General features: G+C 40.3%; 1 long non-coding RNA gene across 1 annotated transcript; it reads right to left on the reverse strand.

Moving 5' to 3' along the window:
- Positions 1 to 17,026: 17,026 nt before the first annotated feature.
- On the reverse strand, positions 17,027 to 23,587 carry LOC122565454. Its single transcript, XR_006316180.1, has 3 exons — positions 23,548 to 23,587; positions 23,189 to 23,414; positions 17,027 to 18,143 (listed from the first exon to the last, which is right to left on the reverse strand). It is a non-coding gene; the product is annotated as an uncharacterized LOC122565454 (long non-coding RNA).
- Between the last annotated feature and the right edge of the window lie 2,151 nt (positions 23,588 to 25,738).

Genomic DNA, 25,738 nt, shown 5'->3' on the forward strand with positions numbered 1-25,738 from the left:
ATCCAGCGTGCAAAGGTGGAATTAAGTGACTGCTTTTGAAATCAAGTCAATATTCAAATGTGTGCCATGAAGAGCTCTTAAAAGACTCAAGTTTATGAAATTTGTAGTCAAAATGCTGCAGTAAATGGTGTCTTTGTTTCAATGTAAAATGTTGGTAGTTATTGAAATCAAGCATCTCAGCCTAAGAGTATAACAGGAAAGTATCTCAATGGAGTGACCTAGATAGACCACATTATCCTAAGCTATCTTCAACCTCTCACAACCCAAGTTTCTCTAATCAATCCATGCCACTGAAGATCCCCGCCCTTAGAATCATATCCATAAATCTTTTCTTTACACGTTCTAAACCTTTCACATCCTTTCCATGTCCAGAATTCGACAGAATGGACCAGATTTTCTACCTTGAGGCAGGTAGAGAGAGTAGGGAGAATTTCTGATTTCAAATGGGAAATATGAACTCTCGAGATATAATTTGTACCCAGTCTTCATATTTTTGCAGTGCTTCAGGGAACTATAATCCTTTCTTTTAAATTGCCTCTCCATATTCTTCTTACCAAAATGTTGAAATTCATGTTTCTTTCATCAAATTTTATCTGCCATGTATTTGTTAATTTCACCTCTTCCTGAAGTCAATCACTGTTCTCCTCATTATTTGCTGTACATCCAAGTTTTGTATTATTGACACATTTTGAAATATGCCCTATGCAGCGCAATCGAGGTCATTAATATATATCAAGAAAAGTAGTAATCCTAATTCCAACCCTAAGGGAATCTCATAATATATATTCATCCAAGCCGAAATACGATAATTCACAATTGTTGTCTACTTTTGTCAATCATCCAATTTTCTATTCATGAGGCCACTGTCCATTTGATTCTCTTGGCTTCCATTTTGTTGACAAACGTATTATCTGGCACTCCAGCAAATGCTATTTGAAAGTACATGAACATGAGTTTGGAGGTGGTGTTGTCATAGTGAAAACATGTTTAACCAATTTATTTGTGTTCTTTGAAGGAGTAACAGGCACAACATCGAGATTGGCTGACAGGTATAAATCAGAGTATGTATAAATTACTTTCTTAGACTGATTGTCAGGAGGTGACAAGTGGATTCTTGTAGACAGGTTTGCGCTGGGGCTTCAATTTTCTACAATTTATATCAATGTGTCAGATAAATAGAGTGAAAGCAGGATGGCTAAATTCACAAATGACACCAAATAGGTCAGAAAGTATTTTGTGAAGAAGACATAAGTAAATTGCACACACATGTATACATAGATGGAGTGAGTGAGTGAGGCAAAAATTTAGCAATTGGAGTATAATGTGCAGAGATGTGAAGTTGCTGTCCTTAGCAGGCAGAACTAAAGAAGCAACATATTCCTTTACAGGAAAATGGCTGCAGAATTCTAAGGTTCTGAGGGGCTTAAGGGAATGAGTAGCAAAAAGTTAGCATGCAGGTACAGCTTGTAACCAAATAGACTTAAAAGATGCAATAATTTACTATGAGAGGAATTGAACATAAAAGTAAGGATGTTTCAGTTAAATAGTTTAATACTGTGTGTCGTTTTGATCTGCTTATTGTGATGATACTGTGGCTTTAAGAGGTGTGTTTTGTCCTGGTTTCATTTAAAGGCAGATTGAGGGACAGGTACCAAGCAGTTTCTGAGAAAATAAATAACTTGCAAAGCCTTGGTTGTTTTTTTTTTTAAGTTGGAAAAATAGAAGCAGCCAGTGTGGGTGCGGTCAAACTCCCACAGATCCAGGAACTTTAGCTTTCAGCAGTTGCTGTTGGGAACCTGAAGAAGTGAAAGCTACTTTTTTCCCCTCTCTTAGAATTTTCTTTTGATGTTTTTCTTCCTGGGTTATAGGAGTTGCCTGTGAGACAATCTGTTTTCTGAATTTGCCTTTTTGTCAAGGGTGTGTTTATGGGATATTATTACATTGGAGCAGCTATTTAATAATAGCAATAAATTATTCCAAGTTCTTCTTTCTTTTATTGTATTTCAGCTATGGTGTTTGAATAAATTGTGTTTTGCTGAACGTCGAGTAATGTGACCAATCGAGTTGCATCTGTAACACAGCACCTGACAAATGAGAAAAAGTTAGGGTCTAGACTACCTTCTTAATATATTTTGAGGGGGTCTAGTCTGTTCCATAACATTATTTAAAGAAATATGTAAATACATTGGAATGGTTCTTATGAGGTTTATTAGATTGATGCCTGGAATGAACAGGTTATCTAAGAATAGCGTTGGATAGGCTGGACTTATTTCCACGGCGATTTAGAAGAGTGAGGGGTGACTTGATTGAGGTTTCTAAAATCCCGAATGCTCTTGGAATGGTAGACGTGAAAATAATGTTCCCTCTTGTGAACTAGAAAGCAATGCTTAAAATTAACAATTACCCTTTTGGGACAGGGATAAAGATTTATTTTTATCTCAATGGTTCTGCAAAATTGGAACTCTACCTCAGATGGCAGTGCAATAAGGGGGAATTAAATAGGATTTTCAGTTGTATGAGAATGCAGAAGTCAAAATGCAAATACTTCAGCCATAATCTGATTGATTGACAGAGCAGGACTTGAAAGTCTTACGTCTGCTCCAACTTTATCAGTTTGTCTGCTCTTAGGATGAGTTGAAACTTTACTTACTTACAGACATATTGAACTTTTAAGTAAGACATAAATGATTTTTAAAAAAATTAAAAATTTAGTAGCTGTCTGGAAAATCCATGTGAAGGGAAGCATGGAATTTTGCATTTGAAGTGTCAAGGGAATTTTAGACATGAAAACATCATAGGGAGATAACCAAGTCAAGATAAGCCGGAATGTGATTTCCTGTGGCTTCAGAGTTAGCGAGGGATAGAGTAATGCTCCTCACCATCTGCATAATGCCATCCTCTGTAGCTTGTGACCCAACTGCATACATGATTATTCTTTACCCTTCCAGGAATGTATGGCAAAGCAGGTTAAAAACCAACTGCAATCTCTGATCTACGTGCTTTATTGGCCTGATATATTAGCATAGTGTGCCGTGAAAGCTACTACCTGTGACACACTGCACTTCAGATAATAAATAAAGGAAAACACTCTTTCACTCTGAATGCTGGAGGAAAGGCCAGGCAGGGAAATCACTGTTGAGAAGGAAACAGGCCTCAACCTTTCAGCTAACAGAGGACCCAAGGGTCTTGAATTCACTTGCTTTACTATCAATGTCCACATCTCTACTGTCACCCAAGTTATTGCCAAACGACAAAAACAAATGTAAATGCAGTAGGAAAGGCAGGAGAATGGCAATAGGTCAAATTCTCCTTTGGAGGACTGGTGCAAACACAACAGGTCATTGATTCCCTTCTACTCTGTAACCCTTCTGTGATTTTGTGAGACTCTTAATGGGGCCCAGAGACAAGTTTGATTAATTGTTACCTTTTTGCAAATTCACATTTTTAACCTGTGTATACGCGTAACGCATTTTAAGATCTGTTCTAGCATTTAGTGGCCAATGAATTCTCTCCCTTAATTTAAGAAAGTAGAATTGATTTGGCTCCCTATAAATAACATATACATTAAATAACATATATATTTAAAGGGAGGGATTGGAAAGAATCTTTCTAAATTAACTTCATTGTGTTCAGTCGAGAGAGGTTCATTAAAGGAATGATGCAAGTTTATCCCTCTTCACCCTAGAGCAAAACCAGTTGGGGATATCCCATCAGGAAGATAGTTAGTTATGGCCTTCACCTGATGATCTGTTGTGTAATCTGATGGTTTTGTCACCTATCTCTGGGCTAGTATTTTGAAATAGTCAATCATTGTGCTTAGGACAGAATGTCAAGGTCCCTAGGAATGCTGGAAGGCATTGGCTGGTTTCTGAAATTTTTCATTTGCAAAATGGTCTTTTGTTCTTTAATTGCATTATGTTCTTTTGCATTTTCCATTGTGACTTCATTTAAGTTGAATCCATTTTTGATGAAGGATGAGCTGCAAAACATGCCACCCCAAAAGTTGCTGATCTCCTGATTCCTCTTTTCAAGTTTCTTGCTTATCCAAAGCCTCATGCATGAACTTCACTGGCAGCTTTTAAAGTTCAATCCATTATGTCTAAAGGATTCACTACATGTGCTTTATTTATTACTGTTCCTGATTGTTTCTAAACTAGTGCATGCAAATCGCAAAGTGTTCATTTCTCTGATCAGTTAAAGCACAATCTCAAACATGTATACTTAAATGCCATTGCAGAATGTTTTGCTTTTTGAGCTCCTGTTGATGGTAAAGTATGAATTTTTGAAACTGTTCTCGCATTACACTTCTAATATGGGCACAAACAGTTAAACTTTGACTTCTCCTTATAATGGGAAACATTGATGGTGAAGGAAGACCTTGATTGATAGATAGGAGCTTCATTAGAATATAAAGCTGACAATTAACTCATATTGAAATAGCTGTTCCTGTTATCTCCTGGTGCTACACTAAAGATGGAATAATATATCATTAAGACTGTGTTCCAAGGTTTGAATATGACATGAGTATTAAAAGGAGAAGAGGATCATACATTTCCTTCCTTTTGGAAGGATATGTAATCTCCTTTAGTTACTACTTTTCATCCAGTCATAGGGAAGACTTTGATACAGTTATGTCCTGGAACTGTGGAGCATGGATTTTACTGTGGTATTCACACTATTTGTAAGATTTAAGGAGATGCAATTAAGAGATGCTGGAAGATAAGCATGTACCTCAACAGAATTGTGTCCACCGAGTATGACCTTTCACTCTCAGATGGAAAATGATTCAAGTGCAAAATGAGGAAAAATACCATAAATGTCACTGTGAACCATTGCCCATTTTAGTGACGAAGAAAGGTTAGATACACTGTTTTCACTGGAACGCAGGAGGCTGAAAGGTGACCTGATAGAAGTTTATAAGATTATGAATAGCATGAATAGAGTGCAAAGTATGAGGCTTTTTCCCAGAGTGAAGGTGTCCGTTATTAGGGACACAGCTTCAAGATGTGGGGTGGGGGATGGTGGGGGGATGTTTAAAAGAGAGGTATGAGGCAGGCTTTTCACACAAAGGGTGGTGAGATCCTGGAACGCACTGTACAGAAGAGGTGATGTAAGCATTCACTACAGCAGTATTCAAGAAGCACCTGGACAAATACTTGAATAAGAAGGGAATAGAGGGATACAAGTTCTGTAAGTGAAGACAGTTTCAGTATGGGAGGGCAAAATGTGTTGATGCAGGCTTGGAGGGCTGAAGGGCCTGTTCCTGTGCTACAATGTTCTATGTTCTCCAGGTCAGATGGGCAAATCAGGGGCAGATGGAGTATGACTGTAATAAGCGTGAGGTGATGCACTTTGGAAGAAGTAACAAGACAAGGGAGTACTCAATGAATGGCAGAACGTTAGGAGGCTTAGAGCAATGTGTGGATCTTGGGTGCTTTTCCACAGACCCCTGAAGGCAGCAGGACAGTTTAGTAGGGTACTTAAGGAGGCATAGCAGGCACTTGCCATAATTAGTCATGGCATAGATTATAAAACCAGGCAAGTTATGTTAGAGCTATAGAATTTTGGTTAGGTCATAACTGAAGTATTGTGTGCAGTTCTAGTCACTGCATTATAGAAAGGATATGATTGCACTGGAGGGGGTGCAAAGGAGATTCATCAGGATGTTGTCTGTGATGGATATTTTAGCGAGGAAGAGAGGCCTGATAAGCTCAGGTTGTTTCCTTTAGAGCAGAGAAGACTGAACAGGGACCTGATTAAGATGTCTAAGATTATGATAGGCACAGACAGGGTAAATAGAAAGCAACTGTTCCCTTAGTTGAAGGGTCAATACCACAGGGACATAATTTTAAATTGAAAGTCTGGAGGTTTAGAAATGATTTGAGGATGGTGGTCGTTCAGAATGCACTGCCTGGGATGTTGGTTAAGACATGTAACCCCAAAACCTTTAAAAAGTACCTGGATGAGCACTTGAAATGTCATAACATTCAAGGTTATGGCCAAGTTCTGGAAAGTGGGACTAGTATAGGTGTAGAGTAGTTTTGTCAGTGCAAATTTGAAGGGCTGAAGGATCTTTGCTGTACCATGCTTCTATGATTTTACATGCTAATTGGGAACCGAACACTTATTCTATGATCCAGCAACAATAGATGCACGCCAAATGTAAGTTGCTACCGCTGTTTGTTTTTCAGAGAAATAATCTGTTAAATTAAAGTAGACCTCTGGAAGCTGCTAATTAAACAGTACATTTTTTTTCTTTTTAACCTAATTAATGTGGAGCCAGGTTCTCTAAATGCATAACAATGTTTCTTGCTGCTGCTGCTGCTGGTCCAGCGTCGCTTAGCTCTCATGGGTCTCCTTTTTCCCTGCTTGAAGGCCATTATCAAAACCAACTCAAACTGGTGTGGCTCAAACTGTCTTCAAATGTCAATAGGGCTTTGATGATGACCAGTATTATGGAGCTGTGGGCCAATGTTAAAATGAGCTGAAACTCAAGTTTTCACCTTCTGGAGTGCGTACCAAACACATAACTGATTTTGTGCATGTCGAGGAGCCATGACAATTTGTATTTAAAGACTTTTTTTAAAATCTGAGACCCCCCGGATCTTAGCCATTATTTTTCATCCAAAAATTTTTCAACTCTTTTTCATTGTAATAATTTGTATCTGGCTTTGTTTTCCCAGTCTACTAACCTGTATATGTTTTACAAAGATTCATCCCTCACACCTTAGTATATTTGTCAAGTTGTCCACTTGTTGTGTCCTTGGCAAATTTCAATGCCATACTAAATAGCAAATTATCTCCCCTTATTCATCTTTCCTAATTTTAACATCCAAATAAACCTAGACAGATTTAAAACGGGCTACTGACTCACTGTAACACATTTTACTCTGTTGCATCTGGTTAAGTTTCCCATTGAAGTTAACTCTTGACTGTTATGAAACTCCAGCGAATTGAAGTCCACTTGATGATACTTAAACAATAAATGACTCCATATTAATTTGGTACAGTTTAACTGCAATTACTCTGCTAGCTTTTCATTAATGCAATGTAAAAACCGTTGTGCATTGGCACGGGGCATGTGCATTGAGTCACCCAGTTAGATGTTATTTGCAAGTTGCAAAAGGTCATTCAACATATAAGTATTAGTATAATGGAAATTAGTATAATTACATCAAATTGTGATCAATATTCAAAGTAATGCATGTTTGAAGTACGTGTTGGTACCACTAAGTCATAGTCAATGTACTTGCTATTTTTTAATACCTAACCCATCAAAAAATACTGAAAATAAAATGTTTTCACTAGATAGCATATGCTATCCAATTTAGGAAATGTCTAACTGTACAATAATAGAGGAAAGTCCGGATTTACAATGTTTTGCTGAGATCATCATGTCCAGCTGTTTACCAGTATTTCATCAGAGTAATTATGTTTCACTTTGATATTAAGAGGTGAAAGAAAAAGTATTATTGGTATAAATTCATCAACACGTTTAATAAAGATTTAAAACACATTTCTGTCTCTGTGTGGAACTTGGAACTAATAAGAGCAACACGTTCAATAAATTATGTCATTAAATCTAATTTGCATGAGTTCATTATGGTAATATGAAACAGGTTGTTGTGTTCTATATATCTTTGTTAAACCTCCAGAGTTGATTTCTGTTATGCTAAAAAGTAAAGCATGTTACCGTTGCATTTTAATTAGATCTAATTTACATATAAGATGAGGTAATCTACCATATTGTCAATAATTTATGTTGCAAATAGCTGTTATAGAGATAAAGCATGGAAGTATGACCATGTTTAATTACTTGATTTGAAACTGTTTTATTTCCTGATTCTCCTGAAAAACATCTCCTGCATTTATCTTCCTCCAGTTCTCCATTCTGTTGACTTCCTCATTCTGCACTCCATCATTAGTGATCAATCATCTGCCTATACCCTGAATTCTTCACTTGTCCATCTCTCTACTTTAAATATGTAGGCAATGTATTGTGATGTGCAGGAATATTAGTGGGATCAGATGATTTGGAGGGTGAGGGGCATGAGAAGGGGATTGAATAGGGATTATCAAAGATTTTTAGTGCTACTGAGAAACTGGGACCATCCCTCCTCTCAGTTCCTCTCAGGTAATTTAAAAAAATAATAATTTTTCAGTGCTCCAGCATGGTGGCTCAATGGTTAGCACTGCTGCCTCACAGCGCCAGGGACCCAGGTTTGATTCCAGCCTCGGGCAACTGTCTGTGTGGAGTTTGGACATTCTCCCTGTGTTTGCGTGGGTTACCTTCTGGTGCTCCGGTTTCCTCCCACAATCCAAAGATGTGCTAGTCAGTTGAATTGGCCATGCTAAATTGCTAATAGTGTTAGGTGCATTAGTTGGGGTAAATTTAAGGTACGGGAATCGGTCAGGGTGGGTTACTCTTTGGATGCTTGGTGTGGACTTGCTGGGCCAAAGGGTCTGCTTCCATAGGGGATCTAATCTAATCTAAAAAAGTAATGGATAAGGTCTATGATAATGTCAAGTTATTTAAATACTCTGCACTTTTTTTTATAAATGTAATCCATCTGTGTCTCTGTGTCCATGAATTTGAAAAATAATTGTAGCTACAATTTTGTTTCATTCTTTCATGACATGGAATTGTGCATCATTGGCAAGACCCATCCCCCACTGCCCTTCAACTCAGCATTTCAGAGGTGAGTTAATATGCAACTATATTGCTTTTGGTCTGGAGTCATATATAGGCAGGACAGGCATTGTTTGCAGATTTCCTTTAAAAAAGAACAGGAGTGAATCAGATAGTTATTTATGTCAATTGATGATAATCTCATGACCACCATTATGGAGACTGGCATTCTATTCCAGATTTAATTTATTGAATTTAAATTCCCCCAGCTACCATTTTGGGAGATTAACAAACCCCCCCAATGGAATATCCTGGGATTTGAGATTACCCATCACTAGACTAGGTCATTGTGGTAGTTTGTGATGTTCTCTGTTACATGGCCCTCAAGGATGTGTTAACCTTGAGAACAGTGTGACCTCAGTTGGATACAGCTCATTAACAGAGGAACAGGAGTTAAGAAACAGGGAGTAATTGGATGTTAAGGAGAATGACACTGCACAGAGAGGTATCCCTGCCTCATGATGACATGCTCTCCTTCTGCCACTCCTTGCCAGGCCTCCAGGTGGCCTGTGAAATTTAACGTCCCTGTGGCGCAGCTTTGGCATAAATCCCCTCTCTTTCTGGAAAGTCAGCAGCCTCAATGATGGCTGCCTCAGAGATCTGAATGACTCCATTTCCATTCCTGAGCATTAAGTGGATGTCTCCACATTGGTTCACACGAGTTAACTTCATTCAGGTTTCCCCTAAATGTACATTCATAGCTTATACAGAAACAGAAATGGCACCTGTTTCCTCCTTGTATGATGAAAATCTAGCCTACAGTCACATAAATATTCTTGATCATGGTGTATCAAGGATTATTGTGCAATATAAATTGAGATAATTCCGCTTTGTTTTTCCACTTTGGGAAAGTTTATGAATAATTCTGGTTGGACCCTTCCTTTTATTCTGACTTTCTACTTGATGTCCCATTTTAGCAAACAGGGTTAAGGAAAATCCCAAAGCCTTTTATTTGTATATAAGGAGCAAGAGGGTAACTAGAAAAAGGGTTGGGCGAACTCAAGGACAAAGGAGGAAATTTATGCATGGAGTCAGAGAAAATGGGTGAGCTTCTTAATGAGTACTTTGCATCGGTATTCACCAAGGAGTGGGCCATGATGGATGTTGAGGTTAGGGATAGATGTTTGATTATTCTAGGCCAAGTTGGCATAAGGAGGGAGGAAGTGTTTGTTTTCCAAAAGGCATAAGGTAGACAAGTCCCCAGGTCCAGATGGGATCTATCCCAGGCTACTGAGGGAAGTGAGAGAGGAAATAGCTGGGGCTTTATCGGATATCTTTGCAGCATCCTTGAACATGGGTGAGGTCCCGGAGGACTGGTGAATTACTAATGTTGCCCCATGTTTAAGATGGGTAGCAGGGATAATCCAGGTAATTATAGACCAGTGAGCTAGGGAAGCTGCTGAAGAAGATACTGAGGGATAGGATCTATTTATGTTTGGAAGAAAATGGGCATATCAGTGATAGGCCACAAGGTTATGTGCAGGGAAGGACATGTCTCAGCAACTTAATAGAATTCTTTGGGGAAGTGACAAAGTTGATTGATAAGGGAAGGGCTGTAGATGTCACATGCATGGACTTCAGTAAGGAATTTGATAATGGAATGCTGATGGAGAAAGTGAAGTGGCATGGGGTCCAGTGTGTACCAGCTAGAGGGATAGAGAATGGCTGGGCAGCAGGAATGAGAGAGTAGTAGTGGTAGGGAGTTTCTCAAAATGGAGAACTGTGACCAGTGGTGTTCCACAGGGATCTGTGTTGGGACCACTGTTGTTTGTGATATACATAAATGATGTGGTGGAAGGTATAAGAAGTCTGATTAGCACGTTTGCAGAAGACACTAAGATTGGTGAGTAGTAGATAGTGAAGGGGACTGTCAGAGAATGCAGAATATAGATAGATTGGAGAGTTGGGCAGAGAAATGGTAGATGGAGTTCAATTCGGGCAAATGCAAGGTGATGCATTTTGGAAGATCCAGTTCAAGGGTGAACTGTACGGTAAATGGAAAAGCCCTGGAAAATTGATGTACAGAGAGGTCTGGGTGCGCACATCCATTGTAACCTGAAGGCAATACAGGTCGATAGAGTGGTCAAGAAGGCATACAGTATGCTTTTCTTCATCAGACAGGGCATTGAGTATAAAGTTGGCAGGTCATGTTTCAGTTGTATAGGACTTTGGTTTGGCCACATTTGGAATACTACATACAGTTCTGGTCACCACATTACCAAAAGGATGTGGATGTTTTGGAGAGGGTGCAGAGGAGGTTTAACAGGATGTTGCCTGGTATGGAGGATGCTAGCAATGAAGATAGGATGAGTAGTTGAGGATTATTTTCATTAGAAAGGCAGACGTCTACAAAATCATGAGAGGTATAGACAGGATGGATAGCAAGACACTTTTACCAGAGTGGGAACTCAATTATTAGGCATCACGAGTTCAAGGTGAGAGGGGAAATGTTTACGGGAGATATGTATGGAAAGTTCTTTATGCAAAGGGTGCTGGGTGCCTGGAACACATTGTCAGCGGAGGTGGTAGAGGCGAGCATGATAGCTTCATTTAATATGTATCTTGACAGATACATGAATGGGCAGGGAGTAGAGTGATACAGATCCTTAGAAAATAGGCGACAGGTTTAGGTAGAGGATCTGGATCAGAGTAGGCTTGGAGAGCTGAAGGGTCTGTGCCTGTGCTGTAGCTTTCTTTGTTCTTTGTTCTTAATGACTGAGAATTGTTATTGCTATTTCATGACTTCATCCTTTTTGTGGTGAGCATCCTTTATTTTCTGTTCTTTTATGACTAGTGTAATTATTGCAATTTAAAAGAAAAAATTAAACAGTGGTGATTCATTAGCACAACAAGCATGGTCACATAAAGGGGCTTACTCTCACACCTCACCACACTTCCAAATGAATTTTGAACAGAAGAAATAATCCACATTAGCAGATGCGTGTTGAGTAGGATAATATAGGGCTGAGAGTGGAATGAAAGGCAATAATTTAATTAAGCAGTTCTAAGCTATCATAGATTATGAGTGCATAGGTTGAGTGAATGATGAGCAAAACACAGTAATGAAATATTACTATGAAGGAATGGTGCACTGATTTAACATGTTGCTGTGACAACATGTTGTATAACAGTGAAAAGACAGAAGCTTGATTGATAATGTTCCTCTCCACTCTGCTGTTACCAAATGTTTTGGGAGCAAACCAAGAGGAAACCAAATCTTTCCTCAGAATTAAAAGGAGAAAGCAATGGAGGAGTCATTGTTGGTTTTCATCATGTATCTTAGAAATAGGAAGATTTCACAGAAAGCTACAGGCCTGTGATACTCAGCCAAAGGAAAATAGGATAAACATGGTTAAAGGTCACACAACACCAGTTTGTAAACCAACAGGTTTATTTGGAAGCATTAGTTTTCGAAGCGCTGCTTCTTCATCAGGTGGTTGTGAAGCAGGACCAAATGACACAGAACTTATAGCAAAAGATTACAGTGATACAATGATACATTGAACTAACCTAGATTGTTCAGTCTTTCATCTTTTCGAATGGATTTGCTGCTTTCGGTTCTTTAATATGTAAATCCCAGAATTTCTTTAAGTCACATTCTCAAGGTAATTTAAGGTTTAATAACAAAAGGTGACATCTCAGCTCAAACAATGTCTGAAAGTTGTGAGTCAGACAAATCTTGAGTCAGATTGGTTCTATTTCCCAAGTGGAATTTACAAATATATATGGATTGACTGCTTGCAGGTTCTGCATTTTTTGAGAAAAATAGAATGTATCTGTAAATATAATTCTGCAAATACAAATTCACCTCATAAACATGTATGTGTGTGCATGTGCAGGAGAGAGAGACAGAGTGAGTGTGTGCATGTGGGTGTGTGTATGCACATGACAGAGTGTGTGTTTGCGGTGTGTGCAAACTTGGTAAAGAGTGTAGGTGTGTGTGATGGGGTGTAAGCATCCGAGAGGGTGCGTGCATGCGTGTGCGTATGGGAGGTGTATGTGTGTGGCTACGAGAGAGAGAGAGAGAGAGAGAGAGAGAGTGTGTGTGTGTGTGTTGCAGTGGGATCACTTGTCCTGGTTGACGCCATCCTCATGGGTACCAAACTTGGCTATCAGCCTCTGCACGGCTACCTTGCATTGTTGCTTGTCCCAAAGTCTGCGTTGGAGGATGGTCACCCAAAACCCCTAGGCCGAATGTCCCTGACTAATCTTTTGCTATCAATTCTGTATCTTATAGTCCTGCTTTACAACCATCTGATGAAGAAACAGCGCTTCGAAAGATAGTGCTTCCCAATAAACCTGTTCGGCTATAACCTTGTGTTGTGTGATTTTAACCCTCATTCCAGATGAAGGGCCTTTGCCCGAAACATCGGTTTTCCTGCACCTCGAAAGCAGCCTAACCTGTTGTGCTTTTCCAGCACCACTCTCTTGACTCTAATCTCCAGCATCTGCAGTACTCACTTTCGCCTACCTGATTTTTAACTTTGCCCACCCCAGTGCAACACCAGCTCCTCCAAATCAGGGATAAACATGGACAATCTTGTCTTAAAACACAGGTTGCTATTTCAACATGTTAGTATATACATTAGAATTTCTATAAATATGCCTTCAGATTGCGGTGGAGTCTTGAACTGCAACGTTTATTGTTCAACATTAATTCTCTGGGGAAGATACTGGTGATCCTTCTCCCTGATTCCATGGCAATTTGTGGCAATTGTCCTCCACAGTGAAGGTGGATCATATTACATGTCAACAAAGGGAATCTAGACACATTGCACCTAATCCTTCCTCAGTGGTCGGCCCACTTATCCCAGAAATCAATTTTGTTAACCTTTGTGGACACCTTACAAAGAAAATATATCCTTTATTAGATACGGATACCAAATCTATGCATAATACTCCAGGTATGGTCCTACTAAAATCGTATATGATTTCAGCAAGACATTTTTACTCAAATACAAACGTTCACCTGACTATATGGCAGCTGAACGCTCCAGTAAAGGGTAATCTCACAGTAGTGTAGTTGCCTTGGAACAATTTCTACCAGAATTACTGCATTGATTCCAAAGTAACTCCTGACTGGAGAAGTTGAATGAGTTTTGTAGTCCAGCAAGCATTTTATTTTTACAATGACTGTAACATTTGATAAATGCCCTGGGGTTGAATAAATATCAAAGAGTTTTCAACTCTCTCCAAAGATTCAGTTACCACTATAAAAGGCATAGACATTCTTCAAAATTCTCTGTCCAGTCTGTATTATCTTGTATGTCATAATAAGTCATGATATAATTCACATGCTAAATTGTTCATAGTGTCCAGGGTGAGTAAGCTTTATGGGATCAGGTAGTAGTCTGAGTCTGGGGATGCTGTTCAGAGGGTCAGTGCAGACCTGATGGGCCAAACAGTCTCTTTCCGCACTGTAGGAAATCTATGATTCTCTGAACATTTGAAACTCAAGACTTTTACTTGACTAGGAGCCAATCGGGATCAGCGAGCACAGGAGTGATAGGACAACAGGTTAGGACTGCAAGCTAAGAAATGAGCAGAAGACATAATGTCTGGTGATTAGCTTTGTTCAATTGTGGATTTCCAATAGTCCTCCTTCTCTGCTTGATTTTCAGATTTCAGTATAAGAATATCTTTATGTCCTCACTTTCTTCTAATTCGTTTCAAAGTACCAAAATCTAAAAAGAAAGTCTCTTAATTTGGTGAACAGATTGTCACTATTTCTTCAAATATAAATTCATTATCAAGGAATGGAGGAGGAGAGTTTTTTTAAAAACATATTTTGTTTTGGATGTAAATGTTGCTGTTAGGTCTAACACTAAAAATAAGATAAGATGGGTGAAAGGGGATAAGAAGGCTGTATTTTCCCATATGCTTTGGTAACCCAGCATCAAGGTCACATGAAAGTTCATGTCATGCACATGTTGTCTTGGTGCTTGTTGACCCCCTTTATTTGTGAAGCCATCTCCATTTGGATTCTATGACTCCTTTGGAATTTCAAACTATCTTTCTTTTTCCTCATTCATATGTACCTTTATTATTTAAATCCACAAATTTCTGTTTTTCACAATTAAATTATTACAAACTGGATTAAAGTGGTTTTGTCCTTGAATATTTTGCTATAAAGAGATAAACCCCTTCCTAAATTGACCATGCAAATCAAAATTTTGATGGGACAAAATGGAGTGATAAAGCTAATTAATGAGGTTTATATTAATGAAGAAAAGATTTAACAGTGCAATAAACCATTTAGTGATCAATTTATTACCTAAATCCACTGGAGACACCAGGAGGATGCTTTGGTTTGGATTGGTAGAAGACAGAAGGTGGTGGTGGAGAGTTGTTTTTCAGACTGGATGCCTGTGACCAGTGGAGTGCCACAAGGATCGGTGCTGGGTCGTCTACTTTTTGTCATTTACATAAATGATTTGGATGCGAGCATAAGAGGTACAGTTAGTCAGTTTGCAGATGACACCAAAATTGGAGGTGTAGTGGACAGTGAAGTACGTTATCTCAGATTACAACAGGATCTGGGCCAGATGGGCCAATGGGCTGAGAAGTGGCAGATGGAGTTTAATTCAGATAAATGTGAGGTGCTGCATTTTGGGAAAGCAAATCTGAGCAGGACTTATCCACTTAATGGTAAGATCCTAGGGAGTGTTGCTGAACAAAGAGACCTTGGAATGCAGGTTCATAGCTTCTTGAAAGTGGAGTCGCAGGTAGATAGGATAGTGAAGAAGGCATTAAACAGTGCAATAAACCAATAAATGCAATTCTGGTCTCCTTCCTATTGGAATGATGTTGTGAAACTTGAAAGGGTTCAGAAAAGATTTACAAGGACGTTGCCAGGGTTGGAGGATTTGAGCTGCAGGGAGAGGCTGAACAGGCTGGGGCTGTTTTCTCTGGAGCACGGAGGCTGAGGGGTGACTTTATTGAGGTTTAAAAATTGTGAGGGGCATGGATAGGATAAATAGACAAAGTCTTTTCCCTGATGTCGGGGAATTCAGAACTACAGGGCATAGGTTTAGGGTGAGAGGGGAAAGATATAAAAGAGACCTAAGGGGCAACGTTTTCACACAGAGGGTGGTACGTGTATGGAATGAGCTGCCAGAGGAAGTGGTGGAGGCTGGTACAATTGCAACATTTAAGAGGCATTTGGATGGGTATATGAATAGGAAGGGTTTGGAGGGATATGGGCCGGGTGCTGGCAGATGGGATTAGATTGGGTTGGGATAGCTGGTCGGTATGGACGGGTTGGACCTAAGGGTCTGCTTCCATGCTGTACATCTCTATGACTCTAAGACTCTATAAAGAATTCTATTTATAGTAAATCTGTATGGCCAGTTATTAAAATTTTCAGTATGTATCATGATATTTCTACAAATGGTCAGAGTTTCTTCATAATTTTCAGAGATAGTGGCATCCAAATCAGCTGCTAATGTGGTAGGACATGTGTTATAGTCAATTCCCCTTTTGCATTTTTGGTTAATACATCACCGAGTAAGATCTCTCGCCTCATTCTTGCCTCATTAACTACCTACCTTGTCACTATAGCTCCCCTTCCACATGATTCTAGCCCCATGTAAAGCATGCCAATTCCAGAACAATGTGCTACTCACCAAGTATCTGCTGGAAGGCCAGCGTTCCTACCACTGTGACATATTCAAAAGCCACCTGTGCGTCGAGACAAGCTTTGGCAATCTAGCGTTGCCCAGGTAAGATAATAGCACAGCATCCAAAGAGCCATGCTGCTCACCATATACAGCTGGAATGGCTGGTTCTCCCATACATATCCAACTGCATTCTCTCACCTCCATCGCTGTTTAACCATCAAATCACACAGTTCAGTGAGATTAAGGATTGTAGATACTGGAAGCAACAGGCAATAGACGTAAAGCTGGAAAAGCACAGCAGGTCAGATAGCATCTGAGGAGTGGAAAGGTCCTGATGAAGGGTTTTGGTCCAAAATTTAGACTTCCCTGCTCCTCGGATGCTGTGTGACCTGCTGTGCATTCCCAAGTCCTACAGTTTGCCAGTCATTGGTCAACTGCTGCTTAATCAAACACTATGTCATGGATATTCTATACTCAATGTCCAATGGACACAGATCTTGCCATTGCCCAGCAGGAGAACATCACAGCCAAACAATTGGAGAATTCCAAATAGGAGTTTTTATTTAAAGCCAACAAAAACAGCATAAATAAAACTAATAGAGGCAGGTGGTCCACACAATCGAATGAAATGCTGACATGGTAACCACTGACTATTTTACATTCTATAATGGTTTGCTGCAACAAGTTCTCATCTATTGGAACAGCAATCAACCAGGTCCTCTCTGATTTGCTAAGCCCAAAGCAGCTGAGCTCTGTCATGGATAAGAACTTCCACTTCCCCAAAAGCCTTTGGAAGGCTACTCACATTCCCATGATTCCTCAGTATCGTAGCACAGTGCCTCATTGTCTGCTCCACTTGTGCAGAGCACAGCATATGTGGATGATGGGGAACACTCCATCCAGACTATAATTTGAGGCACCCTCCCGCACCCCTGCAAGAAATAGAATCACATCTTCAACAGCTCAATTATCTGCTCCATAAAGGCCTGAATAAAGCCTAGGTGGTAATGCCTTTGCACTCAGTATCAGTCAGGGCATTGTGCAATGTGTGATAAGCCATGGTCAAACTAGGTAGCCCTCGTCCCCAGTAACCAGCTTTATAAAGTCCCTGAATGCTCAAATGCACCAAGTTCATGACAGTGCTCCAGGATGTCGGAGTCATGGCAGCTGCAAGGGTAGTGGGCACATACCTCCAGGAAGTGGTAACTGTGAACACAGAACATGTGGAGATGAATAAAATGGAACCCGTTCCTGTTGATGAATTCCACAGTTTTGTGATATGACCCTCAGTACCATGTGTGCAGTCAGTGGAACCCTGTGCCTGGGCAGAGCCAGTTATGTTGCTGAATCTCCCTGCTCGACTGTAGCACTGATCTCGCTATTGGGAAATGAATTGAACTGATGTGATCAGCCGCACATGGCATCAGCCACTCTACGCATGCATTGTGGGTGCATGAGTGCAACATCCCACACAGGTCACCCGTCATTCCCTGGAATGATCCACTCACAAAATGGCTTCACTTGCCCTCCTGCAGCCCTCATGTCACAGTCTAGCAGCCAACAATTCCATCACCTTGTCTGGGACATATGATGACTGCTTTAAAATTGCACCATGTTCATCTTCAAAAACTCTTGTCCTCCTGAGGACTCCATGCATCCAGAAAGGTCCTGCAGCTGTGATCGCTGCATGAGCTGGGTGATGCTGGTCCTCTATTGTAGCTTGCTATTGCTCCTGGCTCTTGTCCTCCTGCATCCGCCTTCACATTTTTAGGAAGGCAGCCACAGTGACCAGAGTCTCACCAGCAGATGGGACCACCGCTTTGGGTGGAAATGACCTATGTTGGGACAGAAGGAGCAAAACAGGTTCTTATTTCTGAGAACAGTAAATGATGGCATACCTTGCAGGTGAGGGCTGCACACATTCCCTCACACAGTGAGACATGCAGAACCCTGGATACCAAGTGTCCGATCTCCGTCATACGTTCAGCTTCAGCCTCACACAGACTGAATGAGAAACATATTGCATCTAAAAGAGGGAGTGTTGCGCCCATAGGTGTTCGCAAGCTGTGCTTCCTGCACGAATGCCAAAAAAACTTACTAACATCAAAAACAGGGTTTTCTCTGTGTTATGGAGGTCCATTTATGGACCTGGGTTGAAAGAATGAAGTCCTGAACAAATTTCTTTTAAATTTGACATCTAGAAATCAGAGCCGGAAATAACTTGCTGCACGTCTACCAGTAAAATTTGGCATTTAACCTGAACTGGAATCTCACATAAGCTTAAAGGAAAGCAATCGTGGAGGAAAATCGACCCTGCATCCAGGTGCACATTCCTTTCACTTTTTGGCTCACTTAGCATCAGGAATGAAAGGTTCCTTGATCCTTAATGATACATGCTGCACCCAGGAACTGCCAAGTCCTGTCTCTCCAGCCTGGTGTTTCTTTTGGCGAGTTGCCAATAGTGGCACTACAAGACAGCAGTAGGCTTCTCAATTCATTAGAGCTTCCCTTCAAGAGACGTACATTAACTTTGAGAACTGAAAGTTAGCTGAAAAGTGTACTAACAAAGCACATTGTTAAGCACCTTCCTCTATGCAATCAGACCACACTTGGCTTTATTCAAAAATCATGAGGAAGCACGAATGGATGTATCAACACGTCAACATCCTGAAACATAAAAATGGGCAATAATCAAACGTTAACAGTTTTTAATTTCAGAGTAGGTATAAAATGCTACGTAAAATGCTCCATTATTGAACTGAAGAAGACCTTATATGTCAAAGGTAGCTGTTTTACTCATTCTTATACCTTTCTGCATTTATCAAGCAGTAGTAATGGTCGGAACAGCACAACTGCTTCTTCAACAGCTTCTAACAAGTTCATACAGCCAGATTTGTCAAATGTCTTTACAAGTCACACCCAGAACATTTTGTTTGCCTGGAGATTATTATTTAGCAGCAGCAATTACAAAATATTGCAAAAATCAAGCATGGATGTTTTTAATGATGACTGATGATTTTAAATTCATTGTTACTAACTACAGGTAAATACCTTTGTGGATAACATTCTTTTTCTCTTCGAGGGTATTTTGTACCATGCTTCATCAAGAAATCATCTGATAGAACATACCAATGAATAACATTAAGTTTTACATTAAAAAAGTCATATTTCCAAAGATTTATAGTGTAAAGGTTTTTAAAGGTAATTTGTATTTTGTTATTTTATGAATTATGCATGCTTTGTGCTTTTAAACCTTTCCTCCAAATGCTTGCATATTAAAATATGACATTAGTAAATAGTCAAAAATTCCACTTCACTCACTGACAGATTAACTATAGTTAGTGCTGAGAAGGATCATTAGGCTTGATTGATGAAAAAATACATTAGCGTTTGTTCACACTGTTGGAATTATAACTTCACATAATTTGCCACATAAGATATTTTTCTTATGAATTTTGTCAGCTAAAGACTTGGATGAAATATTGTGATGACACATTTAAACATTACTTTTGCAACAGAATCCTGTACAAGTTGTGCAGAACATTTCTTGTCCCTTGGAGACAACATTTGAAGATGGAACCAAGAGCATGATTGGTGATAAGTGCAAGGGGACAGCATCCTGGCAGATTTGCACCCTTCCAGCACACTTGCCAGATAGAGGTGTAAATCACTAATGGTGACCAGTCTGGCAGCAGCAAATAGTGATCAATGTCATTCTTGATGGCAGTGGACATGTGTTTGCATAATGCTGTTTAAGAAGCCTTTTCCTCCTCTTTCCAATGGCATTGAGAGTCTTTATTTTTGGAATTTTGGAATTGACTTCTCTATTTTGAGCTTCTTGCTCATGCTTACCTTTTCTATCAGGGACAAAACCGCCTCAGCCATCCAAGCTGCAAAACCCAACTGATCAGGCACCGAACTTCAGGAACCAACTTTTCTTCCTTTACTGGATGCCAGTCATGGAGGTTGACGATCAGAAAACCATCTCCCCAAAGAAAGCAGTGGCGATGCTTTCTCAGGACTAGAACTGCAATTCCTGCAGTGCAGAAAGAGGCCATTCAGCCCATCGAGTCTGCACAAACTCTTGGAAGGCATCCCATTCAGAGCCTATCCCTGTAACCCACATTTACAATGGCCAATGCATCTTAATACAGAAAAGATAACAGCTTTTATTACAAATAACCTGGTTGAAATAACACAATAAACTCTGCTCAAACTTTTGCACATACGCTTGAAATGTAAGCACTCAAATAGATCAGAGTGGAGAGATATAGATTAAAGTTCAAGTCTGGTAAGGCTGGGACAATGACAACATTTAAAAGGCATCTGGATGGATGAGTGAATAGAAAGGGTTTAGAGGGATGTGGGCCAAATGCTGGCAAATAGGACTAGATTAACTTAGGTTATCCAGTTGGCATGGACAAGTTGGGCCAAAGGATCTGTTTCCATGCTGTACATTTCAATGACTTTACAAATTAAAGTGTCATACAGTTTATGGATGTTGGTGACTTGCCTGTCTTAAAACTGTCTTAGTCAGCTCTACTGCATTTCCTTGATGATCCAGATGCTCTTGGTGTCGAGGCAACTGAAAGATGCAGCAGAATAATTTCTCTGTATTCTCAAGACACAGCTATTGGTTTCACTTCTGGCTGGCTGCAGCAACTGGAGTAGTCTCAATCAGGATATAAGGTTGAAAAACTTAGAGAGAAAGAGAGAGAGAGAGAGGAGAGAGCAAGAGAGGAAGGAAGACATTCTTTTTACCTTCAGCATCTCTGCTGGTTATCTTACTTTATGGAGAAATCAGAAAAGATAAAAGTCTGGTTGCTTCACAATGGTGGCATGGTGGCTCAGTGGTTAGTACTGGTGCCTCACAATGCCAGGGAGGCGGTTTCGATTCCCACCTTGGGCGACTGTGTGGAGTTTGCACATTCTCCCTGTGTCAGCGTGGGTTTCCTCCAGGTGCTCTGGTTTCCTCCCACAGTCCAAAGGTGTGCAGGTTAGTCATGCTCAATTGCCCATACTGTTAGGTGCATTAGTCAGGAGTAAAGATGGGGTGGGGGAATGGGTTTGGGTGGGTTGCAGTTCGGAGGGTCAGTGTGGACCTGTTGGGCCAAATGGCCTGTTCCCATACTGTAGGTAATCTAATCAGATAACCTTCTTTCTCTATTTGCCAGGGATCCATACAAGATTATTGACTGTGCACTCTAAATGAAGCATGATGAGATCATATCTGGAATCTGTGTCTTTCGGCCAGGGCCTAAATGTCTAATGGTTTGTCTCCAACCAGTTGAGTAGTCAGAAGACTCTGAATACTGCATAAATAGGAGAGGGAATATGACTCTTACACATTTCTGAGATCACTGGCTTCTGTGATTTTTTTTCCCAGTCTGACTGACTTTGTTTCAATGGTGTTAGAGCTGGAAGATATATTGATACCAATTGTGTAGCCATCTTTCGTTGTGTGTTCAACACACTGGAGTGTGGCTTTAGAGTCTTTTTAAATTTCAACTCGATGTTTCCAGCTGGAAGACTCAAAAGATCATTTTGACACGGTTTTCATAATTAACAAGCTACTGACCTTGTTAGAAACACAGTCAACTGCAATTTTATATTGTGCACACCATTATTCTTAGGTGTTCAGGAAAAATATTTGGATTGAATTGCACCAGGTAAGGAAAAGATTTAAGTGGGACCAAGGTATTGGCCCTGAGGGACCCACTTCGCCAATGAAGGGGGGGGAAGGGGGGGGGTGCCTCAGAGGGTGTAACATTTCATCCCTTTAGAACATCCAACACCAACATTAATGGCCATTTCATGGTGGATCTGTCAACTCAAATGTCAGGCAATCCACACAAACCAGCCTGTGAGCTCTCACGAGCTTTGTGCCCTCTTCCCATGCAAAGCAAACATTGGCAAGAATATTCTGTGAAAATATCAAGCTGATATGTGTGACCAACTTGTCCATTTTTGTGTTCACATTGATGCTTGCAAAACAAAACCCTCAGAATGCCTCAGGGTCATGTATAGAGTCATAAAGTCATATAATGTGGAAACAGACGCTTCGGTTCAACCAGTCCATGCCGAACATAATCCCAAATTAAACTAGTCCCACCTGTTTGCTCCTGGCCCATAACCCTTCAAACCTTCCTATTCATTTACTTATCGGAAATGTCTTTTAAATCTTACAATTGCTTCCACATCCACCACTTCCTCAGGAAGCTTCTTCCACATGCCACCCTCTCAAATATTTGCCTTTCGTATCATTTTAAATTTCTCTCCTCTCATTGTAAAAATGTCTTTTGTCTTAAATTCCCCATTCCAGAGAAAAGACCGCTACCATTAACTCTATCTATTCCACTCATTATTTTATAAACCTTGAGAAGGTTGCCTCTCAACCTCCAATGCTCAAGTTAAAAAAGTCGCGGCCTATCCGATATTTCTTTATAACTCAAACCTCTCATACCTGACAACATCCTGGTAAATCTCTTCTGAACCCTCTACAGCTTAATAATATCCTTCCAATAACTAGGCAACCAGAACTGGATAGTACATTTCAGAAGGTTGTCCTGTACAACCTCAACATAACATCCTAACTCAAGCACTTGAAGGACTGAGCAATGAAGGCAAGCATGCCAAATGCCTTTTTAAACATCCTGTCAAAGTATTATGAATCTGAACCCATAGGTCCCTCTGTTCTACAACACTACCCATTTGTTAGTGTGAAATGTCAGCTTCATTCTCTCTTCTGCAAGTGGCCTGCAAGTAAGCAATCTGACACTTGACATGCATCATCTGCTCACCCACACCACAAAAATGTTGGACACTATAACATGCAAAATATAGTAAATCATTCAGCAATGGATAACTCCAAGTTGTTTACCTCATCTGTGACCTCCAGGCTTCTGTGGCCTTTCAGTTGGTCTTCTCAGACAATCGTTAGGCATGAGTTGATATTTTACAACCTGAAGAAGATTCACAAGCAGTCATCTTTGATTGGTGAGGTTATCCATTGTCTGTGCCTCTCCACTTGGCCTGCCTCCACTTGGTCTGGCAGCATCAACATGCGGTAAGTAGTCAAAGATGACTCTGCTGGAAATTTTCAGTCTCTGTGGAGAGACAAACAAAGTTAATGATTAAAATAAGACTTTTGGAGGAGTTGGAAGGGTATCAGTAATTCACTGGACTAATAATCCAGTGAAATAGCTCAACAGAGATAGCAGTATTCTGTTATCAAGTCACCCTTTATTTACACGTGGAGAGTCCTTGACACTGATTTAGCTCCTTCAGAGCCAGCTGTCAAAGTGAGCAGGATGTCTGACACTCCTGCTCTTATCTGTCAGCCAGACTCCTTGATTGGACAAATTAATAACCCCAATCAGGGAACTCATATTCTACGAGGTCCAACTGGCTGATCTCATTACAATCACTGCAACAAGGCTAATGATTGAGTGAACAGGTTCAAATCCCACCATGGCAGCTGGTGGAATTTAAATCAAATTAGCAAAATTTAGAACAAAATTTAGCAATTATTAAATTATCATTGATTGTCATAAAAGTCCATCTGGTGTACTAAAATTCTTTAGGAAAGGAAATCTGCTATCCTCAGCTGGCCTTGTCCGGATGTTACTGAGCAAGCCACACGCTAAGGATGATTACCCAATTCCCATGCAAACAATAAGAAACAAATTGGTTAGTAAAAGCAGAAGTACCTATTTTAATCATATGATGAATATTAATTAAATACTTGTCTTCCTGTGTTCTAGAAATTGATCAATGTAAACTGCTCAGATTAATTCCTACGTGTACTAAATTGCCCTTGGTCGCTTTTAAAAAGTCTGCAAGATTCTTTTAAAGATTTATCTTTACTTTTACTTTCAGTAATTGACAGTAGGTGAAACATTCCTTCGGAGGATCAGCACAAAAATAATGGGTAAATGGTTCTCTTTGTACCAGAGTTATTCTATGATGTTGTGTGCTCGGATGCCTCCCCTGTTACTATAAATATGTGGTGGAGGTAAATGGGTAGGCCCTTGGAATGGAAAACTGTTCACAATATAGTACCCAATTTTCAGCCTTCTTTCCCAACACCACACTCCTCTCTTCCTGTTGCATGCCAACTTATTTTTGGTGACCCCGCCTCTGTTTATATTTGTGTACACCAAAATCTTTCATTATTTTAAAGATCTCTGTTAGGACACAGTGAGCCTTCTCCTTTCCACAGAAAAAGCCCCAGCTTGTTCAGTCTTGGACAGGTATAACCACACATTTCTGCAGCAAGGCACTATGAGTTATCTCACTATATCTTACCAACCTCACCTCATTAACTATGTGCCCCACCCATGTTGCAGCGGTCACGTCCAATAATCCATAAAGATCTGATGCATTGACTGCTCAGAAATGGCTGTCAATGAGGTACTGCTGGCTTGTAGTGCCTAACACAGATGAGCCCTGTCCTCAACAAGGAGATTCCTCCTCCCTAGTGTCCTTGTTGTCCTCATCAGATGACTGCTCTCGTTCCCCCTGTTTCTCAGCATAGAGTAATCATTACATTGCTTATTCCATATGGGCACAGCACAGCACAGCACACCAGAATGATGTGGCACACACCAGGCTCTATCTCCCTGTAAACTGGTCCAACAAGTGGAACTGTATCCTTAGCAACCTTGTTGTCTGCTTCATCACAACCCCCTGGTCGAAGTATGGGCTGCATTAAACCTGTGCTCAGTATCATTCAGGGTGTTGTGCAATAGCATCATAAGCCATGGTCACAGTGGGCAACTCTTGTATCCCAGTTAGGCACCTGCACCCTCAAACTTAACAAGTACATACAACAAAATCTTGATCAGATGGGCCAATGGGCTGAGAAGTGGCAGATGGAGTTTAATTTAGATAAATGTGAGGTGCTGCATTTTGGGAAAGCAACTCTTAGCAAGACTCATGCACTTAATAGCAAGGTTGGAGGGAATGTTGCTGAACAAAGAGACCTTGGAGTGCAGGTTCAAAGCTCCTTAAAAGTGGAGTCACAGGTTGACAGGATAGTGAAGAAGGTATTTGGTATGTTTTCGTTTATTGGTCAGAGTATTGAGTACAGGTGTTGGGAGGTCATGTTGCAGCTGTACAGAACATTGGTTAGGCCACTGTTGGAATATTGCATGCAATTCTGGTCTCCTTCCAATCAGAAAGATGTTGTGAAACTTGAAAGGGTTCAGAAAAGATTTAGAAGGATGTTGCCAGTGTCGGAGGATTTGAGCAATAGGGAGAGGCTGAACAGGCCGGGACTTTTTTTCCCTGGAGTGTCGGAGGCTGAGGGGTTACTTCACAAAGATTTATAAAGTTATGAGGGGCATGGATAGGGTAAATAGACAAGGCCTTTTCCCTGGGGTGGGGAAGTCCAGAACTAGAGGGAAATTGAGAAAAAAACTAGTGAGGA

The sequence above is a fragment of the Chiloscyllium plagiosum genome, chromosome 2 (assembly GCF_004010195.1).
Source record: "Chiloscyllium plagiosum isolate BGI_BamShark_2017 chromosome 2, ASM401019v2, whole genome shotgun sequence".
In the NCBI taxonomy this organism is placed as follows: Eukaryota; Metazoa; Chordata; class Chondrichthyes; order Orectolobiformes; family Hemiscylliidae; genus Chiloscyllium; species Chiloscyllium plagiosum.